The sequence below is a fragment of the Anabas testudineus genome, chromosome 6 (genome assembly GCF_900324465.2).
Source record: "Anabas testudineus chromosome 6, fAnaTes1.2, whole genome shotgun sequence".
Taxonomy (NCBI): Eukaryota; Metazoa; Chordata; class Actinopteri; order Anabantiformes; family Anabantidae; genus Anabas; species Anabas testudineus.
The window spans coordinates 12,549,099-12,562,899 of record NC_046615.1 but is presented as its reverse complement, the minus strand read 5'-3'; the positions used below and the strand labels follow the sequence as shown (position 1 = coordinate 12,562,899).

Genomic DNA, 13,801 nt, shown 5'->3' with positions numbered 1-13,801 from the left:
TTTAACCTACGCCAACAAAAAATCTATATACAGTATAGTATGCATTGGGATATCTTAAAGTTTCTATAACATATTTAGTTAGTTGCATATTTTCCATTATTCATCAATAAAAAATATGAATTTATTTATCAGGAAAAAAATGTTTTGTACAGGAGATTTTATATTTTCTCAGTTATATTGTTAAAAATGACCCTTTTTCAGGGTGAGATAACTGTATTTTTTTTTCTTCACTTTAAGCCAAATCCATTTGTGATACATAATTTTCAAATAGCTGCAGCTAAAGCATTTGTCACTGTAGCACAAAATAGCTCAACACTCTGGCCTGAGACAAACTTGTTAGGCCACAGAAATGTTATTTTCTAATAGAGACGAGCTTCGCCATTAGGTTAACCTCTTAACTGTGTGAAATAATTTCAGTTCCCTAAACTATGTGCATTATAAAGTCATAAAATGTAATTGACAGACTAATGGCTACTCACAGGTGAAAATAAAATCAGTGAACTGTTTCAAAACATGTTAGGAAGTTGTTGAGGACTCAGTGCTGTGCAACTGAACTGTGTGTGTGTGTGTGTGTGTGTGTGTGTGTGTGTGTGTGTGTGTGTTCAGGACCTCTCCCCTAACATCGCAGTGAAACCAGAGTTTCTAAAAACACCATTCACCATTTCTAACATTGCTAATAAATAAATTAAATTTCCAGAGATAGTAGGAGAAAAACATCTAAACTAAAATGATGTTTTGTGAGGTTGGTGTTTGAAGAAGACCATGTCCCATGAGTCCTACGCGTCCACAGGACAGATGTCACAGTTTGGCAGAAGAGGCGAAACCACGAGTGAATCGACGGGTTGAAGCAAGTTCAGCCTTAAGTCCGGACTAAGAGCAGGATAAAGAGAACTAAACGCTGTAAAAGTTTTAGACAACAGAGCTACAACAGCTCGAACGCTGAAATGATGACTTTAGGAGAGAGCATTTGTGAGTTTATTGTGATATTAATGACTGTGAGCTAAACTATGTTAGGATTAGTACCAGTACTTGAATCATTAATTGACTTTCGCAAAGGACAAACTTTTAATAGTCTGTGTAGAAGGGGTTGGCAATTTTGCCCGTGGCAAACCAAACTATGGTTCAGAGCAAAAGACCGATATCCATATGTCAGTTTAATAAGTCAGTTTCTTCTTACATCAGTATCCAGAATCCTTTGTGGATGCAACACTTCCTGTGTCGCACTTTGTTTTATTTGATAAAGTTACATGTTCGACATGAGTGAGTGAGTTTTATTCCCACTTTCAATATTTTTTTCTTGCTTATTGCTGGAAGAGAGATTTTAAATTTGTCTTACTCGTTTATGTAATACTCACACATGCACAGAATCTAATGCACGCATGGTCCTAGAGGTTTATAAAATTTGCATAGCATTACAGTGGCGCTGCGGTTTGATATAGCACAATGCCGTGTGTCCATTTGCATGGTTGTCTGTCATCAAATGGACTTCTCACCAGGGAGAAATAATAATGTGAACACCATAGGGAGCAACAGTCCCCCAACCTCCCAGAAACTCTGCAAGCTGTGTTAAGTGCCATGGCAGCCTTTTGATGTTGCACAGGCCGCAACTCAGAAATGGTAAACAGTGAAGATGAACCAAGATTTTCCTCCAGGGGGAATCCGCAGTGTAAGGATATTAGGGACGTCATGCATAATGTGTCTAAGCAGCAGCGTATTTAAATGATCTCAACACATCTTTGGAAACATTGAGGATCCAGATTAGACAGAGATTCCAGACGTTCGATTCGCCCTGGGTGTTTGATAATCAGCAGACAGATTTCACTAAATAAATACTGAGCATTTTTTGTGGTCCACATACACGTAGTCCATATTGTTTAAGATTATAGTAACTGTCTTCAGAGAAAGTCTTGCTTTTAATGGAAAAAAATTGAAAAAGCTCAGAATAAATATTTGATTCTCTCTTCCCATTTTTATCTTCCACTCGATGCCTCTTTCCCACAGTGTTCCATTACATAAAAGGTTTATGCAATCTGAGCAGTGAGGATGGCCATGAGTCATAATAACAGTGAAAGGGGGCTAGCTAAAGTAGCATTGATTTTTTTTTCCCTACAATTTTATGTTATAGAATTAGTCTTTTAATGATCTCTTACAGGTGTGTGATTCACACATTTCATTTCATGTAAAACATTTCTGGCTGCTCACCTATTACTTAAAATGCAGCATGACACATAGAAACTGAAATGGCAGGAAAATGCATGAAATGTGTAAAACATTTGTCATTGGATTTTATGTTATCGGGTTTGTGAAATGTCAAACATGAGACAGTTTTCAATTTTAACAATCAGTGCATGTTTTTAATCTACTTTGTGAATATTGTGTTTTGACAGTAAACAGCAGTAATAATAAGAATCTATCCCTAAAAGCTCCATTTGTACAGGTTAAAATATGCACAAGGTGAGTCTCAAATACTTTATTAGTGATGATACTGATGATAAAAATGACTTGACTCTGAGTGATGAGGGAAACTGTTGTCTATCACAGTTTGAATATGTACTGACATCATTGACTGGCATCCAGGAAGCAAATAATCTAAGGGGTATTTCTGCAGCTCCAGCCCACAGTTTCTCCCAAATCAGATGATGTGTGCTAGCTGTCACATGAACACTGTGTGCAAACACTGTGATAGAAAGAGAGGGAGACAGACAGAGACAAAGGAAGTGAGAGAGACCCCCACAGGCCCTGCTGCTGCTTGCCTCTCCAGGAATCTTTTCAGTCAAACTGTTTGCTGATAGCCTCTGGTCCTGAGTCCCAGAACCAACGGCTGCTGATGGATACCCCCCCCACACACACACACACACACCCCACCCCTCAACTCACCAACCCCAATATATGTTCTGAACACCCCTGGCGGTTGGACCAGCGACAGAGGTTGAGGGGATGAGAGAAACAAAATCAAGAACAACACAGTCTGACATGAATCAGGCTGGGAACAGCTCAGTGGTGGAAACACTACACCATTTTCACCTAGATTTACAGCCTACAGCACACAGATGGAAAGTGGACTGGGAGAAGGCGAGAGGACAGACGGTCCAACACACAAACAGCGGGCAGACTCAACACCTCACTCACAATTACAGTCACACTATAGAGAGCTGGGATCTAGAGACAGGAGATGCAATGACAATACTTTATGGATGGCCTAGATTCAAAAAGACCAGATAAAATGACTTCAAATTGCAATATTGAAGGATATGGATTGCTAGGGTGCAGACATTTTGTAAATATGTCCACTTAAATAGTAAAGGCGAGCAACGTTTAAATGTTAACTGAATTTTTAAACCAACAGATCGTAGTACGGCTTCCCCTAAAGTGGGCATCATCCTCAATCTGTACACAACACAAACACATATTGTATCTCAGCCTAAGATACAACAGCTTGGAAACCCGTGCTCGTGCTAAAAAGAACACACATAAGGCGCTGCAGTGTTCATGCTGCTACAGTGCAGCTCTAACGGCAGAGAGGAAGACAACTTTGAACCTCAAGTCAGGACCCTGTGGTGGACTGGATCGGCTTCCAGAGAGCAGAGAGGGCTGGGTCACTTCCCTTCCCTGTTCATATGTGTGATGTGTGCTGCAAAATAATAGGAAGAATCACATACCCCCCCAGCTGTCCTAGTTCACAGGGCTTCTCAGACAGACAAAAAAACAAGGATATCGCAGGCCAGGGCTCCTTCCTGCAGCTCGGGGGGGTCACAGGGTCTGTCCAGCTGCAGGAGAGCCAGCCCTTCCATCCAGCAGCTACTGGACTTTTAATCAATGGGCTCACTGTAGGAGCTGTGACACTCGGGTCTTACAGCTGTATTTACAAGCGAGTGATAAACACGACTTCTTACTAAGGTAACCTAACAGGAGACTGGATGAATAGTGATAAAGACTGCAGCTCAAGTATTAAATCTCCTATTTTAGCACTCAGCAGCAGCATAGTTTCTTCACACGGAGCTTATCAGACTTTGAAGAAAGTTTACTTTCCACACAATTCAATTGTTTGTCTGTTTATGATTCTTCTGTTTAATCGACTCTATACAAAGCCAGAGAAGATAAATCTCCAGTGAGAGATGCTTTTTAAGATCTACAGTAGAGCATCAGGAATTCAATACAGTGGGGTATATTAGCAATCACGGGAGATCTTTTGATCTAGTAAATTAGATTATAATATATTCCTTTGATTTATGTTTTTTTCAAAGCCTCATTAAAATTCAGTTAAAATGCAACTCAGCAAAGAGACATCTTTCTTAACTTTCTTTTCAACTATCAGTTTTTCTTTATATGTGATTCAACTTAATATTAATCTCCACAGTTTTAAACCGCAACACAGTCACTCACTATTGTTACATCTATGTTTCATGTAAACAACAATAAAATAACAAGCTAAAAAATAATGACTAACCAAACCACAGGACACACACGTTTGGGTTATAAGCACTCTAAGTGTAGCCCACTCGCTCTTGAGATGATGCACAGTGTGATTCTGTGGTTTCTCTTGCACTCCAGAAAGCCAAAGAAAGATGGTGCATCTTAGAAAGGTGCTAAATGAGTTGACTTCTCAAAATCATCACCTTTGTTCCACCACATGCTTCCACAGTCTGCCCTCCCAAACCACTAAGTCCGCATATGCTATTCTTCTGCTCACTGGACAAGAAAGTATGGGTTATCAAAATCTAGTTCCTCTACAAACAGATTAAAAATGAATCAGTGGAATCAGAAAGTAACAAAACTGTAAAATATACTATAAGAGCTACCTTCAAATTTTACATCAAGTGAGAAAATGCATTCCCACACAACTAACTGTTACCTCGATCAAATAATGTGTGCTGTGTAAACTTTTGTCTTTGCTTGTTTGGTTCAGATTTGTTATTATATTGAAGTTCGACAGTTGTTTGAACTTACAAATATATGTCAGCTACAAGAGAATTGTATTTTTTGTAAAACAACTATAACCTAATTTGACATATTTTAAAGACAGATGGTGCATTTCCACCATAAAAGTTTTCTTTTAACTACAAAAAAAACAATAGTTGAAGAGCTTTAACTCTGAAACAGCTGGGAAGCCTATTAGCCCAGTACCTGTTTTTTTTTATCAACTTCATTGAACCATTTGAGTGACCTCTTATTATTTAATTCATTCAACTCATCGTTTTAATTTGTATTTATACACTTTGATAATAAAAACTAGCAATTTTACATTAAACCAGCTTGACCTAGTCATTAATGTTAAGTTCATTTAAAAATATTCCACTAAACTCCTGAATGAGAATCTACAGTCTATGGTGTTCATCTAGTGTACTGTAGCTACTGTAGCAATGGGCTTGTTTGTTTGTGTTTAGAGTCCCAGAGAGCGGACAGTGAGACTAGGAACATAGTGGCAGAAGCAGATTAACAGCAGATTTAGAACGCGGCTCTGCTTGAGGATCTCCCTGCTGATTCTCCTGTGTGGTCCAGGTTGAAGAGGTGAGGAGACCTCCAGTCAAGCCTCGTTTAGAAGAACACAGGAGACAGGAAAAGACAGTGCAAGCTTAAGCTGCTCTGCCCTGCTCAGCAGCACATGTGCTGAGTGAGCCAAACAGGGTGGCTTAACACCAGAGGTCTCAGTCAAGGGCAGGACAGTTGAAAGGTCACTGCTAGCTGTCTTGCTATACAAACAGTACCTCAGCGAGTAGTACATTCTCCCTCAGAGCTTACAGACTGTGAAATTGAGTTATTTCATCAAGGAGCAATATGTTTTTAAGAAATCCATTGGGTAATTTATACATTATAGAAATTAGAAAAGTTTTAAAATCACTTTTAGACAAGTAATGCTTTAGCATTTGACCAAATTCCTGTGGTTTCTGAAAATTACAATTCAGTTTCAACTTCATAAGAGAACTGCTCCAATGTTGAATCAAGCCGTCTATGTAAAATACTATTTAGTATTTGGCAAGACAACATTGTCTGACACCCATTACTTATTCATGCACAAGTACGTCCTGACTAATACGGGAATCAAACACACTGAGGACTCCAAACTGAACCCATCTCTTTGCAGTGATACCAGTCCTACCCAAAGGCCCATCGTGACGCCCACACTCCGGATATTAACAGGCACATGAGTGACCTATTTACCATTAACAAGACTCAGGAAGTGAAAAAAAATATTAATTAAAAAAAGCTCATCTTTGACACCAAACGTTTTACGTATAGTTTAGTGTTGATTATTTGTTTGCTTCACAGCACTTCAAACAAAACAGTCATTCTTAAAAGCTGCATAATAAGTCAGCTTTTTATTTGTGGGAAAAAAAACAGCCTCCTTTTTCTCTTTAGTCTACAGGGGGACAGTCTACAGTTAACTGTGGTCTAAAACATTATCTGCCAGGCTCAAGATTCTGCATCCAACCTCCAGGTCTCACAGGAGAGCGCTGGAATCTCCATATTGATGATGGAGCTCCAATAAACAATGAATCATGTTACTAAGATGCTTTTGTTAGTCAAAGAGAAAGCAGAATACTTACACCATGACACTGTCACGCCACTGATGTTTTCATTTTTGAACGATCTGAAAACACTATTTAAAAATCAATCTTTCAAGCACAATGTATTAGCAACATTTAAAGTAAAGATTAACTGTATAAAGTCAGAGATGGAGCATATTGTACAATTATAAATTGTACAAATTGTCAATTCCTGATCACAAACTTTGGGATGTTTCAGATGCTTGTTATAGCCAGCTTAACCAAACATAAAACTGTATTTAATATGCTCTAACTTGAAGATAACAACCAACCCTTGAGTGTGGCACAAAACATTATCAAATGGAACCACAGCTTTTAAAAAAAATACATTCATAACCACTAGAAAGATTAGAAATATATAAAACAATTGTAATACCCGTGAAAACTGTAATGTTAAAGCTAAATTACCAGTATAAAAGAACATCTTGGCTTACCAAGCAATCAAAGAAACACTATCCTTGTTACTGGACCAAGAATGTTCTATCTCTCATTTTTCATTCAATACATCCTTGGCTTTCAGCTTTCTGGTGTTTTGTCCTCCTTGGAAAAATGTCCTGGGAGGAGGAGAGTGGAGGAGAAAGACATTCACTCAGTGATTCAGAGGCATGGTGTAAACGCCAGCATTCTCTTTCTGACAACCAGCGTTAATTGCAGATCCGACTCGCCCACACACTCCACATTTCTCCTGGAAAGAGAAGCTGAGACACTGAGATTGAAGTGGGATGAGGAGTGCTGTAAAAGATGCTGCAGCTGCCCGTTTCCTCACACCGTCACCACCTCTCATTTCTCCTCTTCCACTGAGAACTTGTGCTAAGACGCTAACACGCACTTACTCACATTTGCAGAGACATGCAGGGGCACACAAACAAGGCTAAAACGTTTAATAAACAGTGGTAAATATCATCCATCTATCTCGCATTACCACATCACCCTATCCCTGATTAAATGATACACGGGAAAATCTAATAATCGTATTATCAACCTTCTCCCTCTGTGTTTGCGTAATGGCAAAGGTGGAGCATTTGGGGTCTCTGAGGTTGGAACAGTTCACCACACACATGAGCAAAACACGGGCTCTGTCAGTGCTTTCCCAGACATCGCATTTACTGCACACCATAAATTGTTAAAATGATAATCATGTCAGCAACGTTGAAAGAATCCCTCATCCACACATTAAACATACTGTAAGAGCTCACGTGATGTGGACTATGAGCAACAAGGCCCATTAGTGACGAGGCCCGGGGCAGCACACAAGCTAATGACTGTAGATTGGAGGGAGCTTTATGCTTTGCTTTAGAAATGACTGCTGTGGTGGCGCACGCCGTCAGAACAGCAGTGACATAAAACGAACAGAGAAAAGAGTGATAGACGTTCGAACACTGCTGCAACAACTGAATTCCCTGAAGAGTAACTTTTACATTAAAAGTTGTCATTGGGTTTGACCTGATAGCTCAGGGATATAAAGTAAGTTATAAAATAATAACTATTAGAGTCCATGCCAAGTAATCATTGTATAAATATACAGTATGTAATAAACTGAATACACTGCTTTTAAGGGTGTCGTGCTAGATTTAATCCATACAATAAATCAAAACACACTTTACAAGCTGCAAAAAATAGACAATCGAATATTTTCAAAAGCTAAATTCACAATATTATTAATCCATAAAAGAGAAGAAGCTAGAGAACAAATTTAAGGTAGGATATTTTCTACTCCTTGTCTAAAATATTAATGGGAAATTTAGCGTGCAGGCACTCACTAGAAACATTTCAGAAAGTTGGTTTACTACTGGCCGCTGCTCACTGCGGTTAGGGGTTAAGGTCACAAGAGTCTGAGAGATTCAAAAATACTTGGCAGCAAAGATCCACTCTCACAGTCACAGAAGTGACCGTACTGTACAGCTCGTCTGAGATGTGTCTGTGCACTGCACCAGCAAGTCTCACATGAAATAATAAAGAGCAGAATTTTCAAGCAATCGTCTTATGCAACGAGGAGCCTATCAAGACATAATCTCTAAAACATCTCATGTTCATTTACTTGATTGAGAACATTTCAGCAGAGCTCACCTTTAACCTGATGAACCTCTTATAAATAGACGAATAGTAACATTAAAGTAGTGCTGTCAGGTGGAGGTGCCTGTCTCACCGCAGGACATGTCAAAGTCACTAAATATTCAGGGCAACAAACAAGTGTGGGGATACAGAGAGACACCATCTACATTTCAACACCCCTGATGTCAAGCAACGACCAAAGAAGACCATCTTCACCGCTCATGTGCAAAACTAATATGTACTAAAGAGGATTTTCTCGTTATAATTTAAGTTAAACGACGCTATAGTTTTTGCTAAAATGTGCCAAACGTTCAATATGAGCCGTCAACTTCTGTTACCACGAATTAGTGACACCGTGTGAACTGTAGCCTGCTGCTGTTGTTGTTGTTGATGATGATGATGGCTCAACACTGTCATTATATCCACATTGATTACTGTTTTGTCCAGAGTGGAGCTTTGCATTGCACACTTTCGATTCAGCGGCTAATACTGGGAGGTGTGGGGGGGGGAGAGTTTAAGAAACACGGTCCACAAATGGACACACAGGGACGCTTTTATTCCCGTTTACGAGCGATCTTGTAAAAGTTTCTCGCGTCTGACTGAGACCAGCAGCAGCAGCAGCAGCAGCAGCAGCGCGTCTGCTGCTGGCTGCTGCGCCCTTTTCCACAGACACCTGGGACATTTTACGCGCACAACACCCGACTCCTCGTTGAACATTGGCGGCATTAAGAGGCACGACGCTGCTTTTAAATAAGTGTTTCTGGCAGGCTGCGTGTAGCCCCGGAGCAAGGTAAAAACCAAACCACTTCACGAGTCCGACTCTCAAAGCCACTCTACGTCTCCCTCTTGCGCTTCTCTGCGCTCACTCACTCGCGTAGCTCCGGCGCAGCGCAGCCACGCTCCGCAACACTGTTTCTATTTCCGTTACTCACCTTTCCTCCCGAGTCAAGCCTCCCCAGCCTGTATATAGACACTCTATATCGGTGGCTCCTGTGGATAAACGTAATTTCAGTTCGCATTCACACGCTGACTGCTATTTTAGGGGGAGCTGACAAACTCAGAAAATCCAGTCTCCCTCTTGTCAGTGAGAGACTCCTCCCCTTATCTGACGAGCTGCCTCTCTCTCTCTCTCTCTCTCTCTCTCTCACACACACACACACACACGAAAACACACACACACTCGGTCAAAGTTGTAAAAGTCTGTTTATTCCCTTTGGCTTTTTACGCATGTGACATGTCCACTATAATAACACAACACAACCCCTGTGGAAACTTTAACAGGTCAATATTCAAAGTGACAACAAGTAGAGCTCCACTTTAGAGCAGGGACGCTCACAGCTGTGGTGTCTTCTGTCTTTTTTTTCTTCCAGAGTGTCTCTAATTGTGGACAACTACTTTTCCCAAAGTGCTCGGCCTCATCGCGCTGGACACATTTGACGTCATATCTCTAAGACAACAGCAATGGAATGCGCTTTGATGGACGCCGCTCACAGCCAATGAAAGTGCGCAGCGTCTCCCGAGCAGCCAATTAGCGCAGGGAGGTGGGACCGCGGTTGTGCCCGTCACGTGTTTTTTGCAGGATCAGAGGAGGTGTGGTGTTTGGCCCGGTCGCACTATTTTTTTACTGGCGTTTCAGATGCAGGTGCGATGGAAATCTCACAGAATCATCATCCACATTTGCAATTATGTGTTTCACGAGGATCAGATGACTGTGTGGCAGAATATTGGACTGGCATCAGAAAGCCAAAAGACTCCTTAATCTACAGAATTTAATACAGAGCTGGAAATTACTTTTCATATAGAAATATTAAATGATCTAAAAGTTTATAGCATGGTGAAGATGAACTGCACCTTGGCCAGCTACAACATCACAATGGTGCCTTCGCATTGTGTGTATCACTAATAATAATATTATGCTATGATAAATAATTCAAATGTAACACAGGCATCCCCTCCTTGTATTTCAGAGATAACTCAGCGAACATTGGACGTTTGACACAAAAGGCTGCTCTTTTTCTTGAAGCACATTGATGTTATATTGGTTTTAAACGACTGCTTCTGTATCACATGACTTTATCATTTAGGTCACAGGACTTTACAGACACATTACTGGCTACTCCAAGTGGCAAACTGTAAACTGCAAGGAGTCACCAGTATGCCTGCTGCAGTACGACACTCATTTGTAATAGTCTAGTATAGCATGTCCCTAGTGTATTATGCTTCCTTTTTTACCAGTTATTCCCAGTCCCAAAGGAAAAACTTCATATCTAGCCTACCTAATCCCTCTTGTTGCCTTGGGGTTCGGAGAAGTCACAACTGTCCTTTTAATGGCTTTTAATGCCTATACAAAACAGTCCCCTGCATTACTAATCACACCTCAATATCCAGTGTGTGTTTATATATATATATATATATACATATTACAAATTGCTTTTAGATTTAGTAAAACGTATTGATTTTTGGCCTTGCACCAGTTTGGTTTAAATTTATGGCCACATGAGGCAACGCAGGCTGGCTCTTCCTGCTGATTGCCTGATCCATGATCCACTGATGCTATACTTTGCAAACCTGTTAAAAATGCCTATTAAAACAGGTAGCCTATATTTAGGCTAGCTGGCCTTTACGTGTAAATGCCCCTGTGCAATATGTCCATTTGAAGTTTAAGAGAAATCACAGATAGACTAAATCCTAAATCAAAAGGGCTCGGTTGTTGTTCTCATTTACACCATCAGCCACAATATTAAGTCCATCTGGTGGTTTAAATATCATGGTGGACAGGTGTTAGCATGGGAGATAATAAGAATGCTGGCCAGCTACAGCATGGAGTCTGTGTTGATAGGTCTCAATTAGGCTGGACACTGGAGTTTTATGCCATTCTTCTTTGCAAAACTGCTCAAGCTCTGTCAGGTTGTGTGGGGATCGGGTGTGAACAGCCCTTTTCAAGTCCACCAACAAATTCTCCATTGGATTGAGGTCTGGGCTTTGACTCGGCCACTTCAGAATATTCACCTTGTTGTCAGTAAACCAAATTCTGTGTAGCTTTCACTGTATGTTTTGGTTCATTGTCTTGCTGGAAAACAAATCTTCTCCCAAGCCGTAGTTGTCGTGCCGACTATAAAAATAAGATTAATATAATATAAGATTGCTCTCTAGGATTGTCCTATATTTTGCTGTATTCATCTTACCCTCTACCTTAACAAGCCTTCCAGGGCCGGCTGCCAAGAAGAATCCCCACAGCATGATACTGCCACCACCGTGTTTCACAGTGGGGATAGTGTGTTTGTGGTGATGTGCAGTGTTTGGTGTGCGCCAAACAAAGCGTCTTGTATGATGGACAAAAAGCACCATTTTGGTCTCATCAGACCCCTCGTCCACTGGACCACGGAGTCTTTCACATGCCTATTAGGGAACTCAAGTTGTGATTTAACATGAGTTCTCTTCAACAGTGGCTTTCTCCTTGCCTGGTGAAGAACCTGGGCAACAGTTGTTGTATGTACAGTCTCTCCTATCTCAGTTGCTGAAGCTTGTAACTCCCTCAGAGTAGTCATCGTTGTGTTAGTGGCCTCTCTCACTAGTCTCCTTCTTGCACGGTCACTCTGGATTTCACTGAACTCAGGGGGATGTTCAGTGCCTTGGAGATTTGTTTGTATCCATCCTCTGACTTATGCTTTTCAATGACCTGTTCTCTGAGTTGCTGGGAGTGTTCTTTTGTCTTCATGGTGTAATGGTAACCAGACATACTGATTAACCAGTGACTGGACCTTGCAGACACAAGTGTCTTTATACTGCAATCACTTGAGACACATTCACTGCACTCAGGTGATCCCCATTTCACTAATTGTGGGACTACTAGCACCAAATTTCTGCACCTATTAAATTAGGTCAGACATTTTAAAAGTTTCACCTCACATATTTGTATTTAATTGACATTACTTTGCAAAACCTGTTTTCACTTTGATATTAATGTGGTATTTTTTTATATTTCTTTTGTCAAAGTTGCCAACTTTTATTGACCATGAGTGATTTATTATGTCAATAAAAGGATGAAACATCCAAGGGGGTGAATACTTTTTATTGGCACGGTACATTATATTGTTCTAGGGGAAGTTTTTAAATGTTATTTAGTGACATATTTTATCTACTTAGAGTTGAACATACATCTCCTTATATAGAATGTAAAGGTCCACTGTCAGTCATATGTGTAGTTCATGCTTTTTGTGCTTTGACAGTATAGAAGTTGGTAATAGATGCGTCATTCAAAGTCTCTCTCCCAGTCCCTTGTGTATAGTTTAAGTAATCCAGACTGTTTAGGCCTAACGAGAAGGAAGTTCAGTTGCCATGACTCAACCTTCAGATAACTTTACGTGGACTCACTGAGAATCATCACCCATATATAATTTTTTGATGAAACATATGTGTGCAGAATTCTAATGTTTAAAATGCAAAATAAGTATGTAAGCATTTTATGGTCAATGTGCAAACGTAGTTGTGACAAAAAAAAAAAAGAAAAAAAAAGAATTAGAAACAGTCCCCAGCTGTTTTTGATCAATAAAGTTTCTGCCATGCAGACACAAACACAACACCTTCGACAGCACTCGTTTGTTGACTCACACTTCTCCCATCTTCCCAAAGTGATGCCAGCAACAGTTAGGTAATGATTTCATTAGCTCGTTATGATTCACCTGAACATGATGCAGTAGACTTCAACGTGATATCATAATATGTCAAATCCACACAATGACGCAATTGTATTTAGGTAACAATAAAAACCTGGAATAAACCTGAACGCAATGATACCATTAACTGGCATTTGTCACTGATCTATGCCACACCTGTCTTACCTGCTCACAGGACCTGCTGCTCCAGTCTTTTCCTCCTGCACGTATTGACTTTCTTAATATCTTCTTTTACTTCCGTCTACAACTCTTCCTCTTCTTTCTGCTGTCGTTCTCTTACCCTGCCCATTGATTTACCTCAAAGCCAGACCAGCTGGCTTTGGATGCTTCCCTCCAAGCCCTAAGAGGCCTGTCTTCACACCCTGTTCCTCCTCTTGTCCCTTGGTCTCTCTGCTGACAGAGAGCAAGGGGGGCAGTGGTTTGAAGGGTAGGACCCCAGATGGACATTGACATGTCGGGTATGCCTTATGTGATGGGGCTTGGCTCTGGGCTCTCTGGACCAGCCACAGCTGTCAATCACAGCTCTTG

The 13,801-nt window shown here is 40.5% G+C and overlaps 1 protein-coding gene across 5 annotated transcripts in view; it reads right to left on the bottom strand.

Annotated features, from left to right (window-relative positions):
- Positions 1-13,594, bottom strand: part of mef2aa (myocyte enhancer factor 2aa) — a 54,209-nt gene extending 40,615 nt beyond the window's left edge. For 4 of the 5 annotated variants that reach the window (XM_026365111.1, XM_026365113.1, XM_026365109.1 and 1 more), the window contains exon 1: positions 9,530-9,690. The gene's annotated coding sequence lies outside the window, so the exon portion shown is untranslated. Of the gene's footprint in view, positions 1-9,529; positions 9,691-13,438 lie in introns of those variants that run through there. The other variant, XM_026365110.1, reaches the window with a different exon arrangement.
- Between the last annotated feature and the right edge of the window lie 207 nt (positions 13,595-13,801).